Source organism: Choloepus didactylus, chromosome 7, assembly GCF_015220235.1.
Source record: "Choloepus didactylus isolate mChoDid1 chromosome 7, mChoDid1.pri, whole genome shotgun sequence".
Taxonomy (NCBI): Eukaryota; Metazoa; Chordata; class Mammalia; order Pilosa; family Megalonychidae; genus Choloepus; species Choloepus didactylus.
Window position 1 is genome coordinate 88,505,281 of NC_051313.1, and position 15,274 is coordinate 88,520,554.

The 15,274-nt window shown below is 36.5% G+C and overlaps 1 long non-coding RNA gene across 1 annotated transcript in view; it reads left to right on the plus strand.

Annotated features, from left to right (window-relative positions):
* The first annotated feature begins 1,635 nt into the window (after nt 1-1,635).
* LOC119540343 overlaps nt 1,636-15,274 on the plus strand; it is an 84,492-nt gene continuing 70,853 nt past the window's right edge. Inside the window, exons 1-2 of the long non-coding RNA XR_005218073.1 lie at nt 1,636-1,800; nt 4,570-4,727. This is a non-coding gene — a long non-coding RNA (uncharacterized LOC119540343). The remainder of the gene's footprint in view (nt 1,801-4,569; nt 4,728-15,274) is intronic.

Here is a 15,274-nt window from a genome sequence, read left to right on the forward strand (position 1 = left end):
TGGCTACTGAAATAAGACATATGGATTTGAGGGCAGTAGAGGGAGAGTAAAAAGTCCACTTCCTGGGGAGGGAAATGCTTCAGACTCCAGTAGGTACCAGAAAGAGAGGGAGGGACATTAATGGTATTTCTTTTATAATCATGATTGAAATCCTATCCACAAATAAAATGTCCTTTTGAAGTTTTCCCAAACCATTGCAAACTCCTTAAATGTAATTGATTGCTTGGTCTGCCATCCTCAACCAGACAACTCTGACCATGGTTTGATCACCATTTCCCTTAAACTATCAGACATGTGCATTGGAAATAGGAGGAGATGGCCCCAGCTATGACACATCCCAGGCAAAATACTCATCAACACATCCAGTTGTCTTCCTCATTCCCATTCCCATAGCCATCTCCTAGTCATTCTAGGGGAGGAACAATGATACCTGGCTGATGGTTGTTGACAAAGAGGATAGGTTGAAATGAAAGCCCTTGGGCAGTCAGTCCAAAAACAAAGTAAAACAAAACCAAAAGACTGGACCCAGTTATTTGAATTGAAATGGAAATCTTAAGGTTTACCAGTCAGTTGGGAGGCCACATGGAGGCATGTAAACCTGTGCCCTGATTGATAGAGACCCCTCTAGGTGGGCACCAAGATTTGTCAGTATTCTCTTCCAGGTTGAATAATGCGTACCCTTGGAACTGTATTTTCTGTGTAGGACCAGACATTAACTTGCCTCCTTTCCAAAAACATGCTGATTTGCACTTTAGCAGTATTCCTAAGAGATTTGCATGTGTTTATTAAAACACTACCAGTAGATCATATATTCCTCAGGCAACTGGGAAATTCTGTCCAAAGTGAAACTAGACTTGGTTCCTCAGGGACGACCCCCAGAGGGATAACTAACTCATTTTGTGTACAGACCCCATAGGCTGTTACCCCTAACGTGGGAGACATCCAATTAGAAAAGGTGATAAAAAAAATGTGTCCCTTATATTAGATGAAATAATCAATGATACTATCTTAACCCTGAAGGATATTGAACTCAGCCTGAACTCTCTAGCCTGTGTTTTTATGGAGAATTGTCATAGACTGCTTTCTTTCTGGCCAAGACAGAGTCAGTGTGATTACTAACACATTTTTCTATACCGGGATTAGTGCCTCAGGCCAAGTGAAAAGGTCATTAGAGAAACTTAAGTAGAACACCAATTGCCTTTATTAGGTAGATACTGATGATTTATGGAATTCGTATACCTGGCTGGGTCTGGAAACCTGGAAAACATTGGGGAGGTTAGTACTGCTCCTAGGAGACCAGCTGGGAGTATCCTTGATTAAATACTGTAAACAAATTAAACAGATTTGGTCCCAGTCCCTGTCCATCAGATTAATCATAGTGGCCAATAAAGTGGTATATTCATAGGACAACTCTCCAGAAGCCAAAACGGTATAAAAATAAAGGGTAGACTTTTTTTTTTGTAGACTATTTTCTATGTGTTCCTCACATTTCAGCATGTCTTACAAGCAGAGGCACTGATGTGTTTTATTATAGTCCATCTTTCCCAGGATATTGTGTAGCGACATGCCTTGTGATATAGTCTCCTTCCAAAACAAACAGCAGATTTGCTGATAGTCTTGGTGGATAGAGAGCGTATCTTCCTCTGGAGCCACAGGCTGAATTGCTCACGGCGTATTCTAAAACATTTGAGCTCCCTAATCTCAGGGTTCTTTATCTGTTACGTAACCCGTTGAGTTTATAGGTGTCTGCTGGCTTTCATCTTGTTGCCCTTTGGGAACTGGAACTTCTGGAACCACCAGGTAAATGATGATTCTCTGTCTACTTCTGTTGCTGTGAGTAATAAAATGTCTTTTGTCACTGACCCTGAGTCTTACGCCAGCTGCATAAAATTGACAAGTTAACTTGTAAGTTTGCAGGTAATGTAAAATCTCATGTACTTCACAGTTGTTTTTTTAATGACATTCCAATCCTAATTTTCCAAGTTGCTGTTAGCCTTTTACTTTATTAGTATTATAATGGGAAGTTAAAAGAGATTGCATCAGGGAGAGCTAAACCCCATTTTAAACCATACGTTTCTTACTAAAGATATACATTTATAACATAATGAATTATAGTGTCCATGAAATCTGCAAGAAATGGATATGACATTTTTCTACTAATGGGAAGATATTACTTTTCTATAAAACATCTTGCTCATCCAGGCGAGCTTGTTAAAATTCTCATTAATATTAATGTTTTCTCATATGTCATAAAAATAAAATATGTAATTGAAGCCGAGTAAAAATATTTGAGGGATTACAAAAAGCATTTTGTATACAGAAAGTAGCCTAAAATTAAAATCACTCACTCAAAATAACTATAACAACTTTGTCATAGAAGTTTCTTGCATTATAGTTATTACTTATCAATAATCATCTGAATGTTTACACATTTTGTAATTAGATTGCCATAGTGACCTGAGAGCTATATAAGTCAGATATTATCCACCCCATTTTATAGAGAAGAAAACTAGAATTGGGAGTTGTTAAGTGAATTAAAAACCATACAACTAATACAATATATTAGAGCAGTGATTAGAATCAATTTCAATTCTAATTCTAATTCTAATCTAATATATACTTTATATATTAGATTAGATTATTCTAATTCTAATTCTAATCTAATATATACTTTATATATAGTACACTTTATATGCTATAGCAACATATAAAATGCTCTCTATGACACTGAGTTGCCCTTCAAGAAAATCAGTGTTATAGTTATTTTATTTATTTTCCTAATCCATAATTTGTAAAAGTTTCCTTTTCTTTATAAACAATCTGTCAGATTTGGAAACAGAAGCTGATAAAATAAAATCCATTGTCAAGTCTCCAAACTGAATAGCTGACTTGGTAGAATCAGTCTAGAATAATTACATTAATATATGTGTCTGTGTATGGATGTATTTGTTTCTGTGTGTGTGTACATTTGTAAACTTCAATCTCCTCTTCCACCTTCCAAAAAAAATCTTAAAAATGACTTACTTGGAGCTCAACACTCATTTTCCATAAAAATAATGCCATTAAAAATAACAAAATGCAAGACATGTATAGATTTAACTGGGCTCTAAACTGATAGCTGGCAATCTGGTTTTGGGGTTCAGGGAGTCCAGTGGCACAAAATGGAGGAAGAGGTAGAAAAGGGTATCATCAGCTCTCTGGGTCCAAAACTGGCCACTGAAAACATTTCAAAATGCATACAGCTAATCTTTGGCACTCAGGACCAGGGCTATGGTGAAGAAAGTAGGCTCTCACTTCAGGCACAAAATTTAAGAAGGCACCAAAAGAACTCAGTAACCTAGATAAATAATCTTTGACACAGTCAATTTTAAAAATCAAATTGTTAAACCATCTCCCCATGGCTGGATATTTGCTTTTATAAATAGCATTTTATTGGGGTACCCTCCCAGATACATGTATGCATCTCTTTCTGATATCCTGGTAATGAAATTCTACACATTTCAGGATCTTACATTGCTCTAATATTCCCATGAGGAACAACTATTTGGAAGAGGGAAGGCTGAGTAAGGGGTTTTGTTAAAGATCATAATCTGCATACCCCAAATGAATATCTTATACTTTGGGCTTCAAAGAAAATAAAAAAGAAATGTGTTTATTATGGCATTGTCAAAGGGAGATAGTTTTCCCCTGTCACCACCCAGAATTTGGATTTGGACTCAAGAATGTAAAAAAAATCACCTCTGTCTTTGAATCTGCACTTGCTGCTGTTACTGAATTCACATATTTTTTGAAACTTGGATTTCATGTGTGTTACTTCTTTGCTCTCTCAGTACTTACCATGACAAAGGTAGCAATATCTCTGACATGAGGAACAAGGGAGAGAGTATGATATGAGTCATGGTTAGGAGTGATAATTAGTAATTTAGGAGTTTATTTGGGTAAGGTCTAAATACAGCATGAATTCCTACTGTGGTCCATCGGAGCTGAAGGAGTGTGAATTATTGGATAGAAATCCACTTTGTTATTACTTATGTGGACAATCTGGCAATTGCAGGTTTGCTGTGCAGCATTCTTTATAAAACTGACAATTCCTCCATGAGTAATGGCACAGGTAGGGAAACTGAAATGCTGCTTATTAAACAAGAGTGAGAGCCCTTAAATTTTTCTGTTACTCAAGATTTGTTACCTTCAAGGCTAAAAGAGTTCCGATATTAATATTAGTGAAATAATATCCTTATAAGTCCTTATTTCCTAAATTGTGAAAGCCCTACACATTCTTATTCAGATTATTACATTTATGTTGAATTGTAAAATAACCATCCTAGAGACTAGTGGTAAACCAATTTTTAAGCTGCGGAAATTTTTATGTCGAGTGATTATTTTCAGGAAGCAAAAATCAAATTCTATCTGGTATGCAGCAGGATGGTATTTTATGATAGTTCAAGACACTGGCAAACAAGTCTTACTATAGTTTTAAACATTAGCTATTTCTTTACTTATGAACATCATTATAAATGATCCTTTCTCCCCACTTCTAACTTCACTGTCTCTTTCTCATTTTTTTTTTAGTCCAGATGTTTATGATACTTAAAGGAACTAGAGATGCTGAAACTCTTAGAAGCTGACATATTAAGAGCACCAACTAGAAGAACTCACATCTTTAAATTGCATCATTTTGCCCACCCTACTGCAGCTGTGAGAAGGATAGCAGTCCAACATCTTTTCAGGTTAGAAAATGTCTTTTTTTTGTTTGTTTGTTTTTGTTTTTGTTTGTTTGTTTTTGTATTTTGTTTTTTTTTTATCCCTGATTCTAGAAAATATTTAAATACTTAGCACTTCAGAAAGAGGGAGAAGAGACACAACTGGAGAAGTAGGGGTGCTGCATGTTCCCAGAAACTACAAATTTTTTCCAGATTAAAGAAGAGTGATAAAGAAGCATTTGTAGTTTAAAATGAGAAAGAACAGGACTAGTATTGAATTGAAACAGGCAATAAGATAAGGTGAAGTACTGCTTGGAAAATTTATCCTTGTCTGCCAGAGTTACTGTGGGAGTGGTCCACAGAAAACTGCAAGTGAGGCTTCTTCATAATAAAAGGAGGAAGAATGAGAAAACATGGGCTAGCACTGGGAAGGAAGATCAGACAGCCAGGCTAGGATTAGCCTTACTCAGGAAGCTGGAGTTGATGCAGATATGACTCAGTCTATCACTTCTTCACCCTGCCATCCTTCTACAAGCAATGTTTTCCCACTATCAGAGTTCTTAAATTAAGCCTGGCATTCTGGTGTGTGTGTGTGTGTGTGTGTGTGTGTGTGTGTGTGTGTGTGTGTGTGTGTGAAAGTAGATAAGGCCTCATAATTTTTGTAATTAAGAAAACTCTTCTAGCTTTTTTAGTGACAGTGAAGATAGACATTACGAGGCAGCATACACCAGTGAATTCTTTCATAGTCCTACAGAAGAGGAGTTAAGGAGTTAGTAGGACATGTGATTCTGACCCACATAAGAAAATACTCCGTAGACAGGCTGTGCCTGTTTGAGTGTATTGTGTCCCCCAAATGCCATTATCTTTGTGGCTTTGTGTGGGGCAGGTGTTTGGTGATGGTTGGATTTGCTTGGAATGTGCCCCACCCAGCTGTGGGTGATGACTCTGATGAGATATTCCCATGGAGGCATGGCCCCACCCATTCAGGGTGGGCCTTGATCAGTGGAGCTATATAAATGAGCTGACTGGGGGGAGGAAAGAGAGTGCAGCTGGGAGTGATGTTTTGAAGAGAAGCAAGCTTGCTAGAAAGGAACGTCCTGGGAGAAAGCCGTTTTGAGGCCGGAGCTTTGGAGCAGACGCCAGCTGCCTTCCTAGCTAACAGAGGTTTTCCGGACACCACTGGCCGTCCTCCGGTGAAGGTACCCGATTGCTGAGGTGCTACCTTGGATGCTTTGTGGCCTTAAGACCGTAACTGTGTAGTGAAATAAACCCCCGTTTTATAAAAGCCTGTCCATCTCTGGTGTTTTGCATTCTGCAGCATTAGCAAACTAGAACACAGGCATTCCACTCAACAATTTATTGAGAACTTAATATGTGTCAGGCATTTTTCTAGTCCCTGGGATTTGACAAAGGACAAAACAAACAAACAAAAATCTATATATCATGAGAATTTCCATTCTTATGGAACAAGCAGTCTCTACAGTAGTACTTTCAGGACAGAATTATTTGCATTTGAAATAAATTCCTTAACAAGTCCATTTGGATTAGAAGACAAATTGTAGATGTATGCAAGTACATCTGTGGGAAAAAAAGGAAAGGGAAGTGAGCACAGGTTTCGCAGAAGACTGTTTGCTATCCCTGAGAACTCTTCAACATCTAATTAAGTAAAGAATTTATAAATTTTTCTGGTTGAGAAGACTTTCATCATGTCAATGTTAGGACAACACTTTGGATCTGGATGGCATAAATAAAATCTGAAACTGCAGCTGCCAGAATAGACTTGAGCAGGTAAGGAAACATGAGTGTGGAAAAGTACCACAGTTAGATGGAAGTCCGTGTGCCCAAATAGCAATATCAGCAACATGATCTCCACCTGCTCCCCCCTCCAATCCCCACCCCTGTCCCAGTGTGAATTGTGTTGACTCAGCAATCAAGCACCTTAAAGACAGATTAGGCCATCTCTGATTGCCTTATCCTACCTAGAGTTTCCCTTCTGCCACCCAATCACCTGCTTTCTTCAGTAATTCTTGAACAAGTGAAAGCATTGAAAGCGAATTTGTTCCTGTCTTTGGGGACAGAAGTAACACTCACACTTAGCAACTTTTACTCTAAATAACTACTTTTTTAAGTTGTGAAGCTATTATTCCCAAATAGTAAGTCTACCATTTGCTCCACCTTGCTTTTGTTGATACAAGTGATGGAACCATTTAAATAATTTCTGTGGACTAACAGCATAGGTGAGTTTTTAATCTTCTCAATCAGACAAATCTTTTTTTTGGGGGGATAAGACAACTTTTTAAAGTTTATATATATATATATATATATATTTCAGAATAATTGAACATGATTTGCTCACTTTGTAACTGTTGCACTTATGTTTAATTTATTTATTTTTTTATTGCCCCTGACATAAGACTTGAATATGTCTTTTATATTAGTCAGGGTTCTCTAGGGAAACAGAACTGAAAAGAGGAATCTGTAAATATTATAAGCTTTTTATAAGAATTGTCTCATATGACTGCAGGGATGTGCAGGCCCAATTTCCATAGGGCAGGCCATAAGCTAGGAAATACAATGAGTATTTTTGATGAATTCCTCTGGAGAATAAGGCTAGCTGAAGTAAAGATGGAAATTTTCTCTTCTGACTACTGAAATTATCACTTCTTTTAAAGCCCTCAGTTGATTAGATAAGACTTCTCTCATTGTTGAAAGCAGTCTCCTCAGCTGATTGTAGCTGTAATCAGCCATATATGCAATCAATTCATTGACAATTTAAGTCCACAAAACATCTTCACAATAACTACCAAGCCAGTGCTTGCTTGACCAAACAACTGGACACAAGAACCTGGCAAAGTTGACCTTTAAACTTAACCATCACATCTTTTTTTTTTTTTTAATGCATTTTTATTGAAATATATATTCACATACAATATAATCATCCGAAGTGTACAGTCAGTTGTTCACAGTATCATCATATACTTGTACACTCATCACCACAATTTTTGAACATTCCATTACTCCAAAAAATAAAAATAAAAGTAAAAAAGAACACATAAAACATACTATACCCCTCCTCTCCCCCGATTCTTCATTTACTTTTTGTCTCCCATTTTTCTACTCATCTGTCCATACACTGGACAAAGTGAGTATAAGCCACAAGGTTTTTGCAATCACATGGTCACACTACATAAACTATATGGTTTATATATATATATATATATTCTTGATCATCTTCAAGAATCAAGGATACTGGATTGCGATTCAATAGTTTCAGGTATTTCCTTCTAAATATTCTAATATACTAAAAATTAAAAGGGATATCTATATAATGCATAAGAGTAACCTCCTGAATGAATTCTCAACTCCATTTGAAATCTCTCAGCCACTGAAACTTTATTTTGTTTCATTTTTGTTCCAACTTTTGGTGCAGTGGGCTTTCTCAATCCCATGATGCTGGGTCCAGGCTCATTTCTGGGAGTCATGTCCCATGTAGGGGGAGGGAAGTGAGTCCACCTGCCAAGATGGCTTAGAGAGAAAGGCCACATTCGAGCAACAAAAGTATCAAGCTTCATAAGGGCAAACCCCAAGACCAAGAGCCTGGCCTACTACAATGGTAGTCCCCAATACTTGCGAGAATATCAGGAATTCCCCAGGTAGGGAAGTTTAATATTTCCACATTTTTCCCCAGTCCCTCAAGGGGGCTTTGCATATACTTTTTATTCTCTGCCCAAATTACTCTGGGATGTATCGGGGCTTCACAGTAACCTAGACAAACCTACCAGATTTCACTTCCTATTCAAAGTTTCCTGTAATTATGGTGTCTAAATAAACATACAAGTTAAATTATATACTGTGCTACAGAAATTTTAAATTTTGCACCAAATAAACATCTCTTCCTTTGGTCCCACACACAAGTTGAAGTTTTAAAACACAGTCAATATTGCGCTTTACAACCTTTAGTCTGATTTACCTTAGTCCTAACCAACTCCATTCTGTTCATAGCTCTAATTGAAGTCTGATCTCTTTTTCAGCTCCTTTAACATTTGCTGTATGGGGTAATGCTGACATTCATAGCTGCTGAGCTCTGGCTATGAGTCTCAGGTGTCATACAGATACCTGAAGTTCCACGGACCAACCAGGTTATACACAAACAACTCAGCATCTCAGAAATTAGAAATAACTGTCACAACTCATGAATGGATATGACTGTTTTTAAGAGCTGACAATCTAGGAACCTTTACAATAAGCCTTCCCCTGATAATCTATGCTCTCAGATTCAATTCTCAGAGTTTGCACATTATAGTTAGTACATATTAGTGAGGCAATATGATGTTTGTCTTTTTGATTTTGGCTTATTTCATTTAATATACTGTCCTCAAGGTCCCATCACCTAGTTGCATACCTCACAACTTCATCCCTCCTTGCTTCCTCTCAATATTCCATTGTATGTATACACCATAGTTCACCATTCCATCTATCAGTCGATGTACCCTTAGGCCACCTCTTTCCATTGAAAATTGAGAATATTGCTGCCATAAACACCGCTATGCAAGTGTTCATTCATGTCCCTGCTCTCAGCTCCTCCTAGTACATACCCAATAACAGGGTTGCAGGACCATATAGCAATCCCATGATTAGATTCCTGTGGAACCACCACACTGCCCTCCAGATGGGCTGCGCCATTGTACTTCCCCACCACCAGTAAATAAGTACATCCCTGTCTCCATATTTTCTCCAGCACTTGTATCCCTGTGTTTATTTTTTAAACATAGTTTTGTTCACATACCATATAATCCTTCCTCAGTAAACAAGCAATGATTCCTGGTATTATCACATAGTTATGCATTCACACAACAATCTATATGAGGACATTTCCATTTTTCCACAAAGAGGAAGAGAAAAAGAAAAAAGAGGAAGAGTTAAAAAAAATTAAAAGAAGAAAAAATAAAAATAAAATAAATTAAAATACAATGAAAAGGTCAGACAATAACAACACCACCAAGAATTCCATACCACTCCCTTACATCCCCCTCTTACAGACAGTTAGCTTTGGTATATTGCCTTCATTACAATTAATGGAAGCTAATTACAATGTTACTGTTAACTATAGACTCTAGTTTGCATTGACTGTATTTTTTCCCCTATACCATCCAATTTTCAACACCTTGGAATGTGCCTTCCCACATGACAGAGGTGTCCTGGATGTTGGCAGCCTGTCTTCAGAGTCCAGGCATCGTCCTGTTGATGCCTCGGACTGGACATTTCCATGGCCTAAGAACTCTAAATTGTAAGTTAATAACTCCCCATTATAAAAGCCAACCTACTTCCAGTATATTGCCTTCCAAAAGCTTTAGCAAACCAAAACACCAGGATATATTTGAAAATTATCCATCATACTACAAAGCAGGAAAATCACAACTTCAATAAAGAATATCAGTCTTCAAATGCCAACACTAAAAAGAGTCATCTGTTGGAATTATCTGACAAGGATTTTAAAGTAGCCATCAAAAGTCTTTCAACAATTATAAATTTTTGAAACAAATTGAAGCATATAAAATCTCAGTCAGAAGTAGAAATTATAAAAAAGAACCAAACTGAAATTACGGAAATCTACAGTTGTACATTATCTAAAAAACCCAGATAAAATAAAACTAGGAGAAAATTGTGTGTGCAAAAGTTCAAATTTTGAAACACTTAGTGTTGGAAAAGGCAGCATTGTATTCTTCTGGGTGAACAAAAGTTACAAGCAACCACAAACCAAGAAAAATATACCCGTCTGAGACAAGGAAGAGTGCAATCTGAAATCTCAGTAAGTTGCCCTCTGGTCACAAAGCATCACCATTTCAGAGCTGAAAAGGAAGAATCGCTTTTCCACCTCCACAATTAGGAGACTCATGCTGAAAGGCTGCATGATCACATTTCCTGGAGTTCTGTTTTTCTCATTCAGTTAACACATTGAAGAAATAGCTGATAGATTTCTGAAGCCAAAGTTGTAGTGTATTTGTGCTTTCTTTCATCTATGAATTGTATCATTTTCAGTCCCATATTTCTTCTATATGTATTCTGTTGAATGATTTATAATATATGGTAGCTACACCTATCTCCACCAATGTTCAATACCATGCAGCACTATCTGTTTTCTATAAGGAATTATGCTACAGAATTCCTGTGGTTTTCCTGTAATATTTTTTAAACCCTGGATTTAGAAATGGATATTCTTTAATTCAAGTTCAATAATAGTTTGTTCTATTAAAAAAACTGTTCTGCAGTGTTTGTAACTGAAATTAGAGCATGGACTTTTTATTTCTCTGTGTAACAGCAAATGAAAATATATTAGCTTCTCTTGAAAAATTTAGAAACATCCTTAATAATTTCTGCAATACAGGTTCAGAATGAAGAGAAGGTCATGAATACAGTTTTGCTATGCCCTTAGAGTAAGTAATTATCTACCTGCTTATATATCTATTCACTTTCCTGGCTATGGCAGTCAATATATAGTATGTTCATATAGTTAAGATTCTAACAATAAGACAGGTGTATCCAGACAAGGATCATGATTTGTGTTTTATAGTCCAAAATCCCTTCCCGTTTCTTTTTAATTGTAGTAAGCAAAATAATGATGTGTAAAAACTAGCAGCTTTGTATTAAATGTTTATGAAACTCAGATCATGTAAGACAAGTTTTAGAAAGATGGACTCAATATCAGAAGAGGAAACTGGATTATGTTATATTATGTTATCAAAATTCCCCCACCTTTGCCATCATTAACTAATTAATGTTGTCAAGTGCTGATTGGATGGGGATTCTCTACTCCCACATTAACCTTCTTGCCTGAGTGGGGGCTTCCATCAATGTCCCAAACACATGTGAAACTAGACTGAAAGCATTGACAGTTTACTGAATGCTAGGGAATAAGAAACAGCAAATAACTTCTGGAAGACTAGGCTATAAGGCAAATGACAGATAACCTGATATTTAGGTCTCAGAAGTTCCCTTCTGTCCATGTAAGATGTCAGGATGTGTTCAAACTGTGACAGAGAAAAGTAGCTTCTCCTATACAATAGAGTCGTTTTTCAAGTAGTTGCTTAACAGGAACTACTTTTCCAAGCTTTGCCTCTAGGCGGGGCCATTTTAGTGAGGTTTGGCCAAATATATGTACCGCTTCTGTTCCTGGGCCTACAGACATCTTCCACATTGGCTTCTATTCTTTCCCTCTTTTTCTCATCTGCTGGCTAAATACTGATACCTATTCAGGGAGACCTTAGAAGGCACAGGAACAAAAGTCAGAGTCTACCTTAATTGAAAACTTAATGCAGCAATATCATCCTTTTCCTCTGCCATTGATTAAACTTGAACAGATCAAGAAAATTAAACTTCTATATAAATAACATGTTTCTTTAAGTTATTTTATCATAACAACTAACTAACCTAATGTGTCAATCCATGTTTTTCAGTGCAAAAAAAAAAAAAAAAAAAAAATCTACATTATTTATTTCCTGCAATAACAAAGTCACTAGGAGAAACAACTTGTCTAACCCTCCTAGACATTCTTAATAGTAGATGAACAAATTTGCAGAAAAACCAAGTCTTCTCAGTCTTTATCCTTCTTTGACTCTACCCAGGTCATCCATACTCTCTTCTAGTTAGACCCTGAGTGAGTGTTCCCTACTTGTAAGCCCGCCCTTACACAGCCACCACCTCCTTGTATGATCAGGTCATTACAAAATGGGGGGTGGTTTGGTGTCCTTATTTAACTTGCTTGCAGCGTACTCAGAAATTCTTGAAGATAACTACAAAACACAGTATACACAAAACATGTTAAGCTTCTGTGATTAAACTATGCTAAGAACCAAATCTTCACATTTTATTATGAAGATGCTGTTAATTAACACATCTTCTTTTTCACTGCTCTTGTACTTGTGATTTTGGGTACATGTATATATGTAATATGTGTGTTTACACATGCACAGGCAATTTTGCCAATCAGTGAAGTCAGGTTTCTTATAAACACTGTTTCAATGTGAATATTCTAATACCTTTTTTGTTAATTTTACAATCATTTCACAGTCCCAACCTCACACACACGTATAACTATCAGTAATATAATTAAAGTTGAATTTTACCCAAACCATTTTGTTTCTCTTTGCAGTTCCCCCTCTAAGAAAAGTGGAAATTATTTCATCAGATCTTTATATACATTTCTGAGCATATATTCCTGAAAGACTATGAACAGAAACAGGCTAGAAAAAGGAAAGCATCTCACAGGCTCTCACAGATGTGTGTGTGCATAGCAGTGTTGACCATGTCAAACAGGACCATGTGCATGAAGACTATGTAGGCATTTCCATTCCCAATTTACCTGTTAATATCAGTAGAAATTTAACGTTCCCCAAAAGCCAGATATTCTGAATTCTTTAGATAAAGTGTACTTCCACATGTTTCATTTGCAGTTAACAATTATTCGTTTCCATCTTCTGTTTAAATTTTAGCAACATAGTAAATAATACCATCATAATTTCTAGGTGAAAAGATATAAACCCCCAAGCAATAAACTAAAGAAGAGCAATACTACCAAAAATAAATAAACAACATGTACAACACCCCCTCCATGCACATGCACACACACACACATACACAGTGTCTTCAGAGATAATGCTCTACCTACATAATGATAGAAAACTTTTCCAGGCCACAAATAACTGTTTAACTTCTTAGATACTCAAGTTTTCAAACAGCTGGTTAACTAAGGTAAGACTTGTCCTTATTCAAATAATACCCTACCACAAATGCTACCTAAAGTGATTCTTTAGGTCTTTGGCTTATATTTGTGTTACTGAATGGCCCATCCAAGTGGTTTTAAAAAACAAGGGACATTTCTTTTTTAACAAAAGGGTAATCAAGTCCTTACATATTTTATACTTCAGAAAAAAATGCTAGCCATTTGGAAACAAATTGTTTTTTTTCAATTTCACCACTCTCCTGATGATGTAAATACACATACATGTTTGATTTTGGATAAGAAATTATATTTCTGTGAAATCAAACTCATCATGACACAGTTCACATTCCTTTGAGCATTTTCTGCCATAATTAAGCAGCTCTCTGTAGGTGGACTGGGGTTTTTGTTGGGGAGGATGATTGTCAAAGATTTGAAGCAGCCTCTTTTCACCATTTTTTTCCTATTTCACAATATGTTGAAGATGACCTAATCTTTTCCCCATTTCCTTTTTATTTGTAACTAAGTGTTTTGTGAAGTTTTGCCTGGTCCATTGTGAACAAATAAGAATCTGCCTTGCATTTTCTGATACTTCTATCACTCCTCAAGACAGTATTCTCATATTAAGAGCAAATTTTAAAGCCAGCTCCTAGTGCCAACTTAGTCACTGCTTTGCTCCCACTGACAGGTCCTCATCTCTCAAACTCTATTTGCTTTTTCTTAGATCATTTCTCCTGCCTCAACAGCACAGAGCTTTTACCAGAGTTTATTCTTAAAGCCAGATCCCTGAAATGACATTTCTATGGCATAAGTATTGTGACTAGTTTCCTCTTAAATATTTGCTCTTTGATTATATGGGAATAACAAGGTCATTTTTTTTCTTTTAATTTTTATTCTAGTAACATATATACAACCTAAAATTTCCCCTTTTAATCACATTCACATCTGTAATTCAGTTCTGTTAATTACACTCACAATGTTGTGCTACCATCACCACCAACCATTCCAAAACCTACAACCAAATCTTATAGAAATTCTGTACAATTTAAGCATTAACTTACTATTCCCTACCACCAACCCAGCCCCTGGAAACTGATATTCTGAATTATAAGTCTGGAGATTTTCTTATTCTAATGATTTCATATCAGAGAAATCATGCAATATTTGTCCTTTTGTGTCTGACTTATTTCACTCAATATAATATCTTCAAGGTTCATCCATGTTGCCACATAAATCAGAATTTATTCCTTTTTAATGTTAAATAATATTCCTGTGTGTGTGTGTGTATGTGTGTGCATGTGTGTGTTTATACCACGTTTTGCTTATCCATTCCTCAGCTGATGGACACTTGGTTGATGACAATTTTTGGCAACTGTGAATAATGAGGTTATGAACATTGGTGTGCAAATATCTGTTTCAGTCCCTGCTTCCAATTCTTTTGGCTATATACCTTGTAGGGGGATTGCCAGGTCATGTGGTAATTCTATACTTAACTTTCTGTCTTCCATAGAGACTGCAATATTTTACATTCCCAAAAGCAATGAATGAGTGTTCCTATTTCTCCACATCCTCTCCAATACGTGTAATTTTCTGTTGTTTTTTTAATAATAGCCATTCTAGTGGGTGCGAAATGGTATCTCATTGTTAATGCAGTCATTTTTAATAGTGACAAATGTTATTTTTCTTTATCTTGACCAAGCTATCGCCTTGCTCCTTAATCACTGCTACCTGCTCCCTCACCCACCCTGACTACCTGGAAACTAATCTAGCAGTTGTGGAACTGGAGGAAAAATCAACCAGCACTGTAGGGGAAAAAAAAAAAATAGATGGGGAGAGACAATTTCAGATACCAGCTATT